At 29.4% G+C, this 15,082-nt stretch overlaps 1 long non-coding RNA gene across 1 annotated transcript in view; it reads left to right on the top strand.

The window, feature by feature from the left end:
* LOC129976019 (uncharacterized) overlaps positions 1-15,082 on the top strand; it is a 110,230-nt gene that overhangs the window by 46,844 nt on the left and 48,304 nt on the right. The window contains exon 3 of the long non-coding RNA XR_008785066.1: positions 9,359-9,489. This is a non-coding gene — a long non-coding RNA (uncharacterized LOC129976019). The remainder of the gene's footprint in view (positions 1-9,358; positions 9,490-15,082) is intronic.

The raw sequence follows: 15,082 nt of genomic DNA on the forward strand, positions 1-15,082 counted from the left end.
GTAGAAAATATAGTAGTAGTAGTAGAAAATATAGTAGTAGGTGTAGAAAGTATAGTAATCTACAAAAAAATTCAAACTCGAGATATCGACGAATCTCCAATGTTTAGACCTGCCTGAGTTAGAAAAACACATTTTTGGTAAAGTCCGTCTATCTATCTGTGACAAAAATAATTCAAAAACACTCTGAGCTAGACAGCTGAAATTTGCTTTGTAATCTTTGCACCAAATTTGCAGATTTGGTTTGATTTCCATCAAATTTTAAGTAAAATCTGTTCAAAGGAAGTTCATCTGTCTGGCTGTTCGAATATAACACAACTACGAAACGAAGAGAGCTAGAGAGATAAGATTCGCTACTCAGATTTAAAATCTATGGTCTAGAAATCTGTCAAATGTTGTCCCAAATCTAAGAAAGGGTTGAATAGCTATCGGTTTGTACTTTCGGAAACATGTAAACGCGATCATTCAAAAATGCAATAATTTAAATATGGGAAATTTTGTATGTGATTTTTTTTACAATTGCAGTTTTGTGTCAACTTTTTGTTTCAGTCGGTTGGGTAAAACGCGTCTAGAGCACAAATTCGATTTTCGGATACTATTAACGGCATGCCAAGGATTAATCGCCAAATAACTCGGTAAGAATCACACGATAGATTCAGTAAAGATGCTAAATTCCCGCCAAAATGTAATGTTTTGTAACTATTGAACACCAATCCCATGCAAAGTATTCTCTGGCTTGCCAAGTTTATTAAAGAGTATGCGAGAAAGGTTTTAGGAGACCATTGCCACTGGTTATTTTGTTTAACGTCTAGGATTCTATGCCGTAGGGGGCAACAAGTCTTATATATTTTGTTTTCATACTGATAAATTTTGATTTAAGATAGTGTCCGAGGTCATAGAATAAGAATCGTTTTCTGTGAACCAAATTTAATGCACTCGATTATATGCATGCATAAAAAAGGAATTAGAATTCGAAATCGCGCGTCTTTGATCCTCGAAACTAAGATTCTACTCCCATGTCAGCATAGGTCATGCCAGCCTTTTCCCATGTCAGCGTTATTAAATTTGTGAAGTAGGCGCATTTATTATCTTCAAATGTTTGCCTTCGGAAATATGGAATGTTTTACCAAGGATATATTTGAGAGAGAAACACGTATCATTTAATGGGGGGAAAAAGTAAGAAATCTATGGCTCTATTTCTTTTTGAAAGTCTTAAAATTAAGTAAATGCTGTTTGTTGAGATTGTTTTGGACTTTCTTAAGAATATTTTTCAACCAAGGAAGACTCCATTAAAGACTGATAAATTTTAACATGAATCTTATATGGGCCTGCGAAAAATGTATCCTCAGTACTTTCTTGCTTATAACAATTGCGAAATGTCCTGAAAATGTTCTATTATTAAGATTAATGAGTAATTTTAACTATTTATATATTATGAAAGGTTTTTCAAAAAATAGAAAAAATATTGTTTACATTTTCTTCCTTATTAATATCAAAATGAAGTATAAATGGGAAAAAAAATTCCATTGTGTGTATTACAATTTGTGAGTGGAAAATTATTAAATCAAACGAAAAAGTTCGCACTTGTGAGTTCAAATCGGCCAGTTTTTATTTAATAGGCTGACATTTCCTTTAGAAACGAAATAAAGATTATTGAGCATATTTATTACTTACATTTTTTTTTTTTTTTTTTTTTTGAATAATGGAAATATTTTACAGTATGATTTTAGGTGTCCATAACTGTATAAGATTAGGAGCAAAAATCTTTCCAGAAAAGTTGTTAAGATGGTTTTTTGGAATCCAAAATATTGAACACATTAATAGTTAAGCTATATGTCTTGAGATATACGCCTTTGCACCTTTTTGAATGTATTTGGATTGTTGATATATAAGATCTGTATGTTGATCCCATACAATAGATATCACAGGCTAATAATGCTTTGTTCAAATTATGCAACCCTTTGTTTTAAATATTCTGCATTTCTCAATTTTCTTGCTTTCTAAAGAATATCCCTTTGAAAGATAGAGATCCTATCCAGATTACACTGATGGAGTATGATCTATAAGAAAAGATTATTAATATTTGTAAATGAGACACATCAATGTTCTTTCTTATGCGTTATAAACGAGTAATGTTTCATCGTGAATAGACTAACAGATGCTAGAAATGTGATAACTAACTACTATATATAACTACTATGAATATTCGATTTCATTTGAATGAATAATAACTTTGAACTTGAGTTTGTGTTATAAGTTTATATATAAACTTTTAATAAACATAAAGAATGCATTTCTTCGACAAAGAAAAATTAAACGGTCCCAAGAAGAAAAAAAATTTGCACTTTTTATTTTTGTATCCTTTGTTTTCGTCATGTTTCCAGCCTTTTTTATAGTTGTTTTTAAACATTATTACTATTGTTATTGCAATTTTATTTCCTTTTTATCGTTTATATATTTTTTAGAATTCTATTTAAAGCTTGGTTTTTCTTCGCTTCGACCTGTCCCTGATTAAGAGCATTGACGTTTTGTGTAGTCGTTAACTGGGCATAAGCTTTAAGTATGAACTTGAGTTTTACTGTTTTAAGTATGAACTTGAGTTTTACTGTTGAAATATTTCATCTCAATTCAGATCCGAAAAGACTTGTCTCTTAATTTGTTCCTTTTTTCTAAAATTTTTTTACTGCTTTACAGAAAATTCTGTCTTTATCAAATTGTTGACCAAATCCATCAATGTGTTGAGTGTTCATCTACTCATATATTTGCGAGTACTATATGAGTAAGAGGTGAATAGATAGATCAGTTTTGATGTCAAGATGAATGAAATAATCTTGATATCAAAACTGTAAAGCTGTATCAGCTTTATTATCGCATCGTTCAAAAGAAATTATTTTAAAATACATATGATTTTCACCATACTACTTTGAAGCTGAAAATAATATATGTGTAAAAGTATTTGGAAGTTGAAATATTCAACTGATTGTATTGAATATTTGTTTGAATACTGCATTTAAACTACTTTAGTACGAACCTTAAATTTTCTTTCCACTTTACTTGAATCCGAAATATTTTTAGCTTGGTTACTTGGGCCCATACGGGGTCCTATTTATCTTCCATTTCGTTTAGCAGATTCATAGTATTCCTTCTCTTAGCATTATTCATATAGCAAGAATGTCTTCGTCATGCTGTTTTAGCTATGCTTTATGTGTTAGCCGATGCAACGTGAAATGGATTGATTGATTGTGCAAATATGAAAATAAAAGCCGAACAAGATTCCGAAATTGCTTTGATCACCGATTTACGCATGAAAAGTTTAAAAATACCATATTTTGTTATTCTATCATCACCTGTATTTAAAGGAATCATGATATAATTTTGTATAATTTTATCTGAATAAGAATATTTCATCCTACTTTATTGCACGATAACTTTGGTACGCATTTTAAGCTATCCTCCCATCAAATATATTGCATTGAAGCATTGCGAATCTAATAAACAGTTTGGTAGTCAAGTATCGGAAGCATACCAATGAATTTAAAGTTATGTTTTTTGATAACTTTGTAAATGTATTGATAGCTTCTATGTTTAAACTGAAAAAGAATGCATTTTTCAAATCATTATGATTTAGTTTTTATATCCTGTTATGGATAATTTCTATGAATCTAGGAAGTATATATCGTTAGTAATAAACAAAGGACTTAAGAATTTCTTGTAATCGGTGGCTGTCAGATTGAAAGAATTCTTCTCTTTTTGTAATGTTTTATTTTAGTCTTATATAAATCTCTGATTTGCATAGAATTTCCTTTGTTGCTATCATTTTGCTGAATAGGTACCGCTGATCAGATTAATATTTCTACTGTTACATTTCTGAAAAGTTTATTTAAAAAAGGTATCTGAATTTTAAAAGTCAATTTGATGTTTTATACATTTGCTGGACTAGAATTCACACATTTATAATGCTTTTTTTTTTTTTTTTGCTAAAATTGTGTGAAATAAAAATCGAGAGCTTTCTTTTTGAGGTAATATTTAATCAAGTTAAGATGTACAATTTGTATTCAGGGTAGATAAGCAACATACATAATGATAAACAGATAACATACAGTAAAATATGCAAAGATGAAAGTGGAGTTGTTTCTGCATGTGTCTGCAGTTCATTTAAAAAAAAAAAATTAATCCTGAATTATTTTGAAGCAATGGAAATTGAACGGAATTGTTCGTAAGTTACATTTCCGATCAAAATTCTTTTCAAAAAATATTTGTTGGTTCAAAGTAGATTGAGAGGTCCTCCCCCCTCTCCCATTTGCTCTTATGACACAGCAGTTATTTTTTTACTGCCCTTTGTGTGTTTATTCACATTGCTATACAATAAAGCTATGCACTAAGGGTACTATATAATTTTCTGAGTTCAAGTATATAAATGTGTTCTTTACATTTTTAGAAGTGCGGCATTCATTTTTCTTCTGCAGTTTTTAAGTATCCCAGAAGCCCAGTTGTTGTAAAATCAAATAGCAAGGAACTATGTGTGTTACAAACCGTGGCTTACTTTATTACTCAGTAACAAAATAATTAGGAAATAAAAATTTCTATCTTTAATCTCTGTAAAATCATTTTATTTCCATTTTTAGAAAAGATTTCTTCTGCAGATTTGGTACCGCACGAGAAAAATCAGGAGAAAAGAAATTTGTGCGTTATTTAATCACAACAATAAATATCTAAGCAGATTTAGGACACTTTTGAGTTATCCATGCTAACATTTATGGAATTTACTTTGGATTTTAGAAATGATTGCTTCTTTGGTTTGTTGCGATGGATAGCAATTGGGAAGAATTCTCCATTTGTAATGTACACTACGTCGTAATTATTTAATTCCAAAAATGTAAGTCAAATATGTATCTGAAAAACAGAAACAGAAAATGTAACATAACTGAAAATGTACTGCGTTTTATTATTAAACTGTCTTTCACGGAAAAAAAGAGGCAGTTTTTAAAGCCAAAATGCTTTATACAAGTCCCAATATCTCTCACATCTGCAAATATTCAAGATTGTTGATATTTTTAAAAAGACCAAAAAGTCGACCTAAATTAACGATGATGACCCTGTTTTTTTCGTTATGCGAAGATGCATACTTCATTCTGAAGCATTAATTGCACAATAACAGTTTCAGGTCAAATGATGAAATTTATATAATAGTCGATACATTTAAGTTTATTATTATTTTATTTATATTCTTTTACTTTACATTTATTTACAGAGTAAAATTTCGGTTTAAGGATATTTGGGAGATGAAGATTTTCTTTTAAACTCCTTTCTTCCATTCATTAGATATTAATTTTATGTAAAGAGTTTGGATTGGAGAGGGTAATCATGCATATATATGCTATTCTCTTTTTAACTAGGAGCTATAGCAGTTTTCTTAATATGAAACGACTAGACTTTTATTAAACAGTTATAAATTATTTTTAAAATCTATATGTTATTTATATATTTTTCCCTTCCAATCTACAGCCATAATAGTTTTTATTTATATTTATTATCAGTGGATGCGATCTGTATCTTATTACAGCCGTTTTGCAAGGCAAACTGTAAACTTCATCCGTACACCTGTATTTAATATCTGTATAAAACGCTAAGATACATGATGACAAAAAAGAAGTTAATTTCCCTTTTGCCGATGGCAACAATCGGCTTGTTTTCAAATAAAAATCATAAATCTCTTGAAGGAAAGGGGGCAAAATTTCTTCTGTATTCGTCCTCGGGTAAGATTGCTGTTTCTCGGAGAGGAGGGGGGAGTTTGTAAAGTAACTTTTCATTTTATTTCTTGCAGTATATAGAAGAGAGTATGTGAGAACAGTATGTCAATGAAATTTTGCAAGAAATGATTTTAAAAAGTTGTAAAAGATTAAAAAAAAAATAGTAGTAAAAATGAAAAAAAAAAAAAAGTACAATGAAGACGAATGTATGTTTGTGTATGTGTTGGCATTACACTGGATCGTTTAATAAAAAATTATCTTTTCTATTTTATCAATAATATTTTATCGTATAAAATCTTTTCCCTATATTTAATCAGTTTTAAAAAATAGTTTAAACATATTTTCAAAAAAGAATATAAAGATAGTAAGAATTTCGAACGAACATTAAACACATCACAAATGATAATATAAGAATTCTGAAAGTACACCAAAGTTATTGCTAAAAGACAGTATTAAATTTGCAGATATTTTTTTCGTTTTTGTTTTGCAATCCGAATTACTAACGATATCAACGAAAAAAAATGAAACTTGCAAAATGGTGAAATTAAACTTCTGTCCTTTACATAAATCATTTCACAAAGCTGATTTTAGGGAAGCAAGTGATATATTTAATTAATTCTGAGAAGAATCTGTGAAAGATTCAAATTTATATTTAAATGCTATTAACATAAGAGAAGTGCCAAATTTTACAATGTTTTAAGTTAGAAATAAAGTTACTTTGTTAAAAGGCTAGAAATACAAGAATGTATCCATTTTTTTACGAATTGTAAATGAGCTGACAGAAAATAAGGATAATGTATAGTAAAATGAACAAAACGGCGTAAGGCTTGTAAAATATCATGGATTTATATATCTGTCGAAATTTATAGCTTAAAAATATTTTACTGAAAAAGTTATTAAAACCATTACATAAAATATTTCATTAAAAATTTTGGTGATAGTTAATTCTGACATATCAGCTAATCGCCAAAGACGGCTAGTTAAAAGTAAAAGACATTAACTAAACGCAGTGGCACGACAGCCCAAGGGTATGGGTCAAGACTAGGAATTGCAATACTGAATACCGGTATTTTGAGCCATTTGTACAATTTTGTAATACCGGTATTCACAAGTTTATAAACCGGTTTTTCATTATTTACTAGAAATTTTTAAAATTGTCTCCATTATATGTTCAGGTATCGCGAACATAGCAAAATAGTATACGTTTTTGTTTTTATGTCTCCCTAACGGGAGAAATTAATTAACTAATTAATGGCTAAATTAATTGCTTAAATCTAAATCAGCGAAACATGGATTATCCCTGAAAGAAAATATTGTATCCATAACGACTGATGGGACAACAATTATTAAAAAAGTTGGAAAGTTGATTGGTGCAAATCAGCAGTTGTGCTATGCTCATGGATTTCAATTAGGAGTAATAGATGTATTATACCAAAAAAATAAAGAACAGAAGGATCCAAATACTGAGGATATAGAAATTTCGGATTCCAACTTTGAAAAGAGTAAGAGTGAGTGATATTGACAATGAAGATAATGACAATGTAATTGTTGAAGAAGATACCGAAATAGAAAATGTCTTATGGTATTTATATAATTATAATGATTTTAAAAATGAGAAAGAAGAAAAGAAAATAACCAATTCAAATCTGATTAAGTTTAGAGTAAATTTTCTTAAAAGTTTTTTCCCACAAACCTATCCACATTCAGAAGAATTCGGTTCAGTTATCGAAGATTATGATGTCACTACTGTCGATAGTGAAAAGGAATTGTCTCTTGAACAAATATTAGATTTAGTGATAAATAAAAAAAATTCAACGAACCAAAATACAATACAGAAATCAGCTATATCCAAAACCATCCGACGAGAAATCGATTTGTTTGAAGATGTGGAATTTAGAGGTAAATACTTGGGAAAAAGTATATCGCGCATTGCTAACAGTACCATCAACTAGCGTAGATGCCGAAAGAGCGTTTTCGACAGCTGGTCATTTTTACACAAAATTACTTTTCAGGCCTAATGACAGTACAATGGATGCATTATGTTTTTTAAGATCACATTTCAAAAATTTGTAATAGCATCACAGACTGAATAGTGATATTTACACTTTTTTTTTTTTTGTGATTTAAATAAATAAGACGTTTTTTTTACTTTTTTGTGATTATATACTGTTATAATTTATAAGTTACAAATTATTTTTTTGTGATATTTACACTCTCTAACAAAACTGGCAAATAAAACAAAGAAACACCTGTGTTTTCTTTCTTTTTCTAAAATTTCTAACACCGGTATCCCGGTATTAAGATTTAAAAAATACCGAATACCGATATTGAAATTTTGGTCCGGTATTGCAATCCCTAGTCAAGACCTTCAGTCCCCATATTTGCTTTCTTGACCGAGGGCCTTGGAATGCCAGGCATTTATCCCGGTTAGGTGGTCAGCCTAACGTGGAACCCCCAATGTTTAGTTCCCAAGCACGAGAAAGGCATATACCAACGTAAAATAAATTTGGGTCAGCGCAAGACAAACCAACTTCAAATAATTCACGAATTGTTTGAAGAAATTTACTTATTTTTTTCAAAACCAGTTTTTACCTGTGGACATTTATATTTCTTCCTACAAGTATAAGATCTTTTGATTCGTTCAGTGTTGTCTTCTACTTCTGATATAAACATTAGTGTGCAAAAGGAACTTGTAGATACTCTAATTAAATAACTATTTTTATGATTGATAGTGGTGTATATGGAGAAGTTTTAATACATATGACGTTCAAATCCAAGCCTATATTTTTGCTATTACGAACATTACATATTGTGTTACAGTATGTGTAATATGAAATAAAGATTATTATTCAAGGATTATTTCTCAATCGATTTATAATAACAAGAATTCTTCAGATTTAATCCTCCAGATTACGACTTCGCTTAACTCAATTTCATCTGCAGAATTATTTAGTTCTCTCATTCCAACAGGTTAAAAGCTCTTTAAACCCTCATCTACAGTATTTACAAATAGAAAACAACTTAAGAGTGTCGAGCATTAGTCAATGATAAACGATAGAAAATTGTTAAATATACCTAAAAAATTTAATCGTTATTAATTTTTCTTACTAATATTCTAAAATCTGATGTCTGAATCTAAAATTTATACAAGCCATTATTCTTCTCCTAACTTGAGGTCAGGATATAGATTATAAATAATACTGGCGCCTTATTACATTAAAGACTTTGAACAATATTAACTTCCTCAGTAACTATCCATTGGTGCGGATTGCACAATAAAGCTATTTAGGAGAAAAGTGCAAGTCATAAAAATCTCTATTTCTACAAATAATCTTATAAATAAAAATTACATGTATTTAAGGAAGAAACCAGTTTCCGCTGAGGAAGCTGTAAGGCAACAACAAAGCAGCTACAGAAAAGCGAAAACGAATCTGCTTCGCCTATCTGTAATGGCCTGATTTCCTTCTTTATTTTCAAAGTAAATGCCCGCAAACATATAATTTATGGAAAAGTTTGTACTATACTCTTCTATTTTCTGCATCTTCAGTTAAATAATTTATTTATATTATTATTATTTTAATTTCTATAGCTGAATTTCATTTTATCTACAGGAAATGCTTTGTTACTGCCAGCATTAGTCACTCTGAAGAAAGGCTACTGCAGTATCGCTGGAGGTAGAAGCTTCACGCAAGTTACAATCTAGTTGTATCTACATCAGATCTACCTTATGAAATTATGCAAGGTGAGTTAATTTTTCTTGTTGTGTATATATCATCGCTTTGAATTCGCTATGATTATTTTATTGTTGATAACGGATAAAATTTTCTGTAGTTATTTGGTTAATTACTTAAATTATTTTTTTTAAAAAAGAAGACTGCACATTTGTATTCTTTTTTTAATATTATTGTTTCTCTCAAATTGCATTGATACTATTATAGAATTATTGGTAATTAATATTTGTAATACGATTTTCGAATAAAAGGTATGTAAAACATTCACAGTAAATATTTATTTGATTTAAATAAAGGATAAGAAATTGACGTTCATAAAATCAGGAATTCTTATGAATTCTGTTAAGATTCAAGATTTTACGTTTGATTTTAAGCTGTGTAACGTATAGACGTAGAATATTTAATGTATACATATATTAATTTAAAAAAATCTTGGTTTTATATTCCAAAGGTGGAGAAAATATTCTATCTTATTATTATTCATTGAAAAATTTAAAAAATATCAGTCAGATTTTGTTTGCTAAATCTGAAGATTAATTAATACAACTATTTGTTGTTGGTGCAAATTTGGACGTTTCATAATGTTAAGTCAAAGTAGTTATCAGAATCTGCGTGTAATTAAAGTATTATTAGATCGCAACATTATTATCATTATTATTTTCAATTTTTGTGTGCCTAAAATATAATTGAAACTTGCATTATGTAATACTTGCTTCCTTATGACTATACTTTGCACTGTTGCTTTTTTTTTCTACAGCACAATGCGATATTAAGTGCCATCCCCATTCTTTTCTTGGAGCAGATATCGATCTCAAATAGTTTAATGCTCTAGGAAACTAGGTGTTTGGGCTTTATATATCATACATATGAGAAAATATCAATACACTTCTATTGTCGCGAGGCTTATCTATGGCATGTGTCAGCATAAATGTGTTTTTCTGGAAGTCTTGCTCATTTGAATATTTCGAAATTAAGTTTCCAGCGAATAAGATGCCGTCTTTTATGCCAACGCGCTTTCACAGAGATGCATTCCTCCCCCTTTCCTACGGTGCACATTCTGCACGCCCCCCCTCCCTCTTCTGTAGTTTAAAAGGGGGAGGGTTGTGTGGGAAAGAATGGAAAAGTTCCATAAGCCCCCTACCCACCCATTCTCTATCTAACAAAATTCCCTCATCCTGCAGTGTGCACGTGCTGCAGATGTGAGGGCGAAAATGTCGACAAGGAACCTCCCGCGTGTGCCCGCCCCCTACGCCGCAGCCAATGCGCGTCGGAGGTGTGGGCGGTGCCTCCCCCGGAGCCATACCCCCCTGCAACGCGCGCCGCTCTTCTGTTACTTTCTCCATCCGGACCCCCTTCTGCAAAGAAGTTCACGGGCATATGAGTGAATGTTCCTTCCTTTTCTGTACTCGCTTCTTCTGAGTTCCTGCCCCCCCCAACTCTTGCTTCCCCTACCTCTTCTCTTCCAGAGGTATTTATTCACAATTCCCGTTCTTTATTGTACTACCCCTTTTCAAACCCCCCCCCCCTCCATCTTTCACGAACACAGTTGGAACGCGCGTCCACGAAGTATTTCTATTTCTCTGTCTCCTCCCCCCTCTCCCGCGAGGATGGTTGGGAAAATTTAGCATTGCCCCGGACACAGAATCCGCCCTGCGGAATCGAATGCAATTGAATGAAACAGCTATTTCTCATTTACTTTACTTTTTTTTTTTAATTTATAGGAAATAATTTACTGGTTTTTCATATATTTCAATTTTCTCAATTTCATATATTCAATATTTTACTGAAAAGAAGCTTAGGAATGTTAAAATTACAAATAACCATATTCGGAATGCATGATATTTATATCATAAAATCACTGTAGAATCTATTTTTTCATTATATGACCAGTTTCAATAAAGAACTATTATAAATAAAAGAAAATCAATATTTCTCACATCTTATGGATCGAATGCGCTGCTGCGTAATTCTGGAATCCACACAGGTTAAAATTGTGAGTACTAGTTGGATATTGGCGATAGACCGTCTTTCGCCAATATCCAAAATATGTTGTCATTTATTCCATTTTTAACTTTGCTTTCTCCCTGCTGTATATGGACTATCTGCGAAAGTTCTTTTATCAATTTAATTTTCTCCATATATGTTGATCGTTTATTTTTGAAAAGTTGTTAAGCTCAGAGGTGGATATAGACATATTGTGGCTTTAAACAGTGCACAATATAAAGCCCTTATTTATAAAACTGATGAATTTACTTTCGTAATTTTTAATTTAACATCATGTTAATGATTAATTTTCAAAAAATTTTTGTATTTAAGTGATTTTAAATAAAAGCATGTGTTTTTTTTTATAATTATTCCTGATTTTTTACTATGCGGTATTCGTTATTATTCGAGCAGACGCTCATTGCTTTTAAAAGAATACAATCAAAGAAATAGATGGAAATCTGATCAGTTATATTTTGCAAAATGTTGACATTATCTTTTTAATTTATGCTTCATAGATTTTGCAGTTTTATTAATTTCTTTATTTAGCAATTAAATTATTAATATATTTCTATATATTTCTAATGGATTTGTTAATGTTCCTCATCAGACTACTGGTTTAGGCAGCTGTCTAATCGGAAAATCGCTACTTATTGAACTCTAAAATATTCTTCTCGCTGTATTTCAGTTAAATAGATATGTAACGAGATTTTTTTTTTTTCCATAAGATATTTGTTTTAATTGCACACTTTAACTCAACATTATCAATAATACAAGATGCATCTTATAACTTAAACATAACTTATATATATATATATATATATAATATAAAATTTATTTCATGTATCTAGGAAAAGGCTCTAATTTTATATTTAGATAAGGTTTTGCTTTTTAAGTTTATCTATATAAGTGCCTTTACTGAAATAAACGCAATTTTACACACACACACGCACAAACCCTGCCAGCTAAACTCGGTTTCAAAGGTATTTCTTATAAAATTTTTAGAGAATGTTAATTCCAAAATATTTACAAATTCTTATTTCAAAATGCTTGAAATTTCTTTCTTTCTTCTTTTTTTACTACTTTTGAACTTAAAGCTGATTATTATTTCAACATACTACTTTAAAGACAAAATATTTTCTTGAATATATATTTAAGAAAGCATTTAAGTATCAGTAAAATTTAAATTTAATCAGTAAATTTAAGTATCATCAGTAAAATTTTAGAAAATAATTCTTTAATTTTTAAAAGTATAATATAATTTATTGGGCTTTTCTAATAATTTTGAGAACTTTACAAATTTTTTTAAAATTTCATTTATTTGCGATTTTTTTTCTTTGTTATTAAACAAATACAAATTTATCATATTCAGTATTTCGGTTAAAATACTGACAAATACTTCGGTTAAAATACAAAATTTTGTGGAAAAAATTTTGCAAATATTCGGGCAAAATGTTACATATGATACGTTTTATGACAAAAAATGTTACATATGATACATTTTATGACAAAAAAATGTTAACAATTAATTCGATATATTCCATCCTTTCGGCATACTGAAGATGCTAATAATTTACTTCCTTTCATTTCTTTTCTGAATACAATAATAAAAGTAATATGTGATAAGAGACGTTACCAAATATTAGCGGTATTTGTAATGAAAAGGAATTATATCATGCAAAATCATACATTTTTCTGTCATTAAATGCGTGTAAGTGATATCTAGTTACCAGAAAAACTCTCAATATCATTGATGACACTTTAAATGTATTCTTCAAAGCTCCGACAGTATCTAACATTTATGTCGCATACTTTTTGGCATGTACGTCAATTTCAATTAGCGAAAGTAATTGCGAAGAACCATTAATTATATATTTAATTATAAGTGCGTGATGGATTAGATAACAGAAATGTAAGAGCCATACATTTATTGTTCTTGTGTCGCATTCCTGATTAATTTATAATTTTGTTGCGAAAATAACTGTTTGAAGTTGAAGAAAATAATAAAGCTTAATGTAAAAAATTTTCACTCCTTCTTCATAAGGAGAGTATAGATATTATACCGAACTTCATTTTCTTTTACTTCTGTTTTTGTTGTATTATTTTAGCCAGAAAGTGGTCAGATCTTAAGATCTGCTCAGATTAAGACAAATTTCTCTTTTTTGCTACTCTGTGTACTTATGGTACATTTGTAAATGGATATGTTTTAGGGGGGGAAAATATTACACAATAATTTTTATAATTTCCTGCATCTTTGTATTCGAAAATAAAGTACTCTAATTTTAAGAGAGAAATTGGAATGATTCAAAAGTTATGCTCAAATTTGAGTACATTCAGTAAATTGGATAAAATCTTTTTTGTATTTTGGACAAAATGCTGTATTTATGAATTTGAAAGCCAAATAAGCTATTCGCAATTTTACAAAGAATCAAAATTCCTTTGTGATAAATTAAAATTAAAAAAAACTATATAATTCTTATAATTAGAAATCATTCTCCTTGTAGAAACTTGGGAGCTCCTTCTCCAAATGGATTTGGAATGATATAAATTTTTTATTGCACTTACTTAAACTGTTCTGAAATTAATGTGGAAACACTAAAAAGATTTATTATTTACTATTGGTGTTCTAAGGAGGGAAAAACAAATTAGAATAAACATTAGAGTTAAAAAGTTTTAGGCATCGTTTAATTCTATTATTTTGATATGAATAATAAATTCCCTTTGATAATATAATGATAATTAATGTCTTTCTATTAATATAAATATGGCACTTCAATATTTATAAAGTAACAGTATTTGCAACATCACATATTTTCACCATTAGTAATGCCCAGTGGTAAAGAACTCCAACAAGTCGCAGTGTTTTGGTGTCAATAAATAATAACTTGCCATTTGTTACATTTTTATTTTCCTATTTTTTATTCTGTTGTTATTATATACTCCACTTTGATCAGAATTATAATACTTCCGAGTATAATATTTTTTATGAAAACAATTTTGTATAAATTATTATAATACACACTTATACCACACCATTTGATTACTCTTGGGCTTTGGTCACTTATAATCGTTTGAAGATGAAGAGCATATCGGTTTTATCTTTCACTTCCATTATACATCATTAAATAACTATTTTAAACCAATAAAAAAATTCTAAAAGATATGAAATCGCAATTTTAAAAAGTTGATCAGCATCTTATTTTTATGATATATGAAATCCTCTCTGTTAAATTTTAAAATGATTAATAACAATTAAAAAATATTCCACATAAAGGAATTTAGTGTCACTGGGTTTTAAGATTGTATTAAATGCTCTAAAATTACTGCAGAAAAATGACAAAGTTACAATTAATGGAATATTTAATTAATTTTGGGCAACAAACCAATTAACAAATTGGCAATATTCTTAATATTGTCTTATAGAATAAATGTACAAAATTTCATTGAAAGGAGCACAGTTATTTAGGAGATGAAAGGGGACATACATTCAAATATACATGCTTAGCCAGTATGACTTTCATTTATATTAAAATAATAAAATGTTATTTCGGATTAAAAGTTATCGATCCATATGTGTCATTTCATTATTTAAATTAAACATGAAACCAATCTCTTAAGAAA

The sequence above is a fragment of the Argiope bruennichi genome, chromosome 1 (genome assembly GCF_947563725.1).
Source record: "Argiope bruennichi chromosome 1, qqArgBrue1.1, whole genome shotgun sequence".
Classification (NCBI taxonomy): domain Eukaryota; kingdom Metazoa; phylum Arthropoda; class Arachnida; order Araneae; family Araneidae; genus Argiope; species Argiope bruennichi.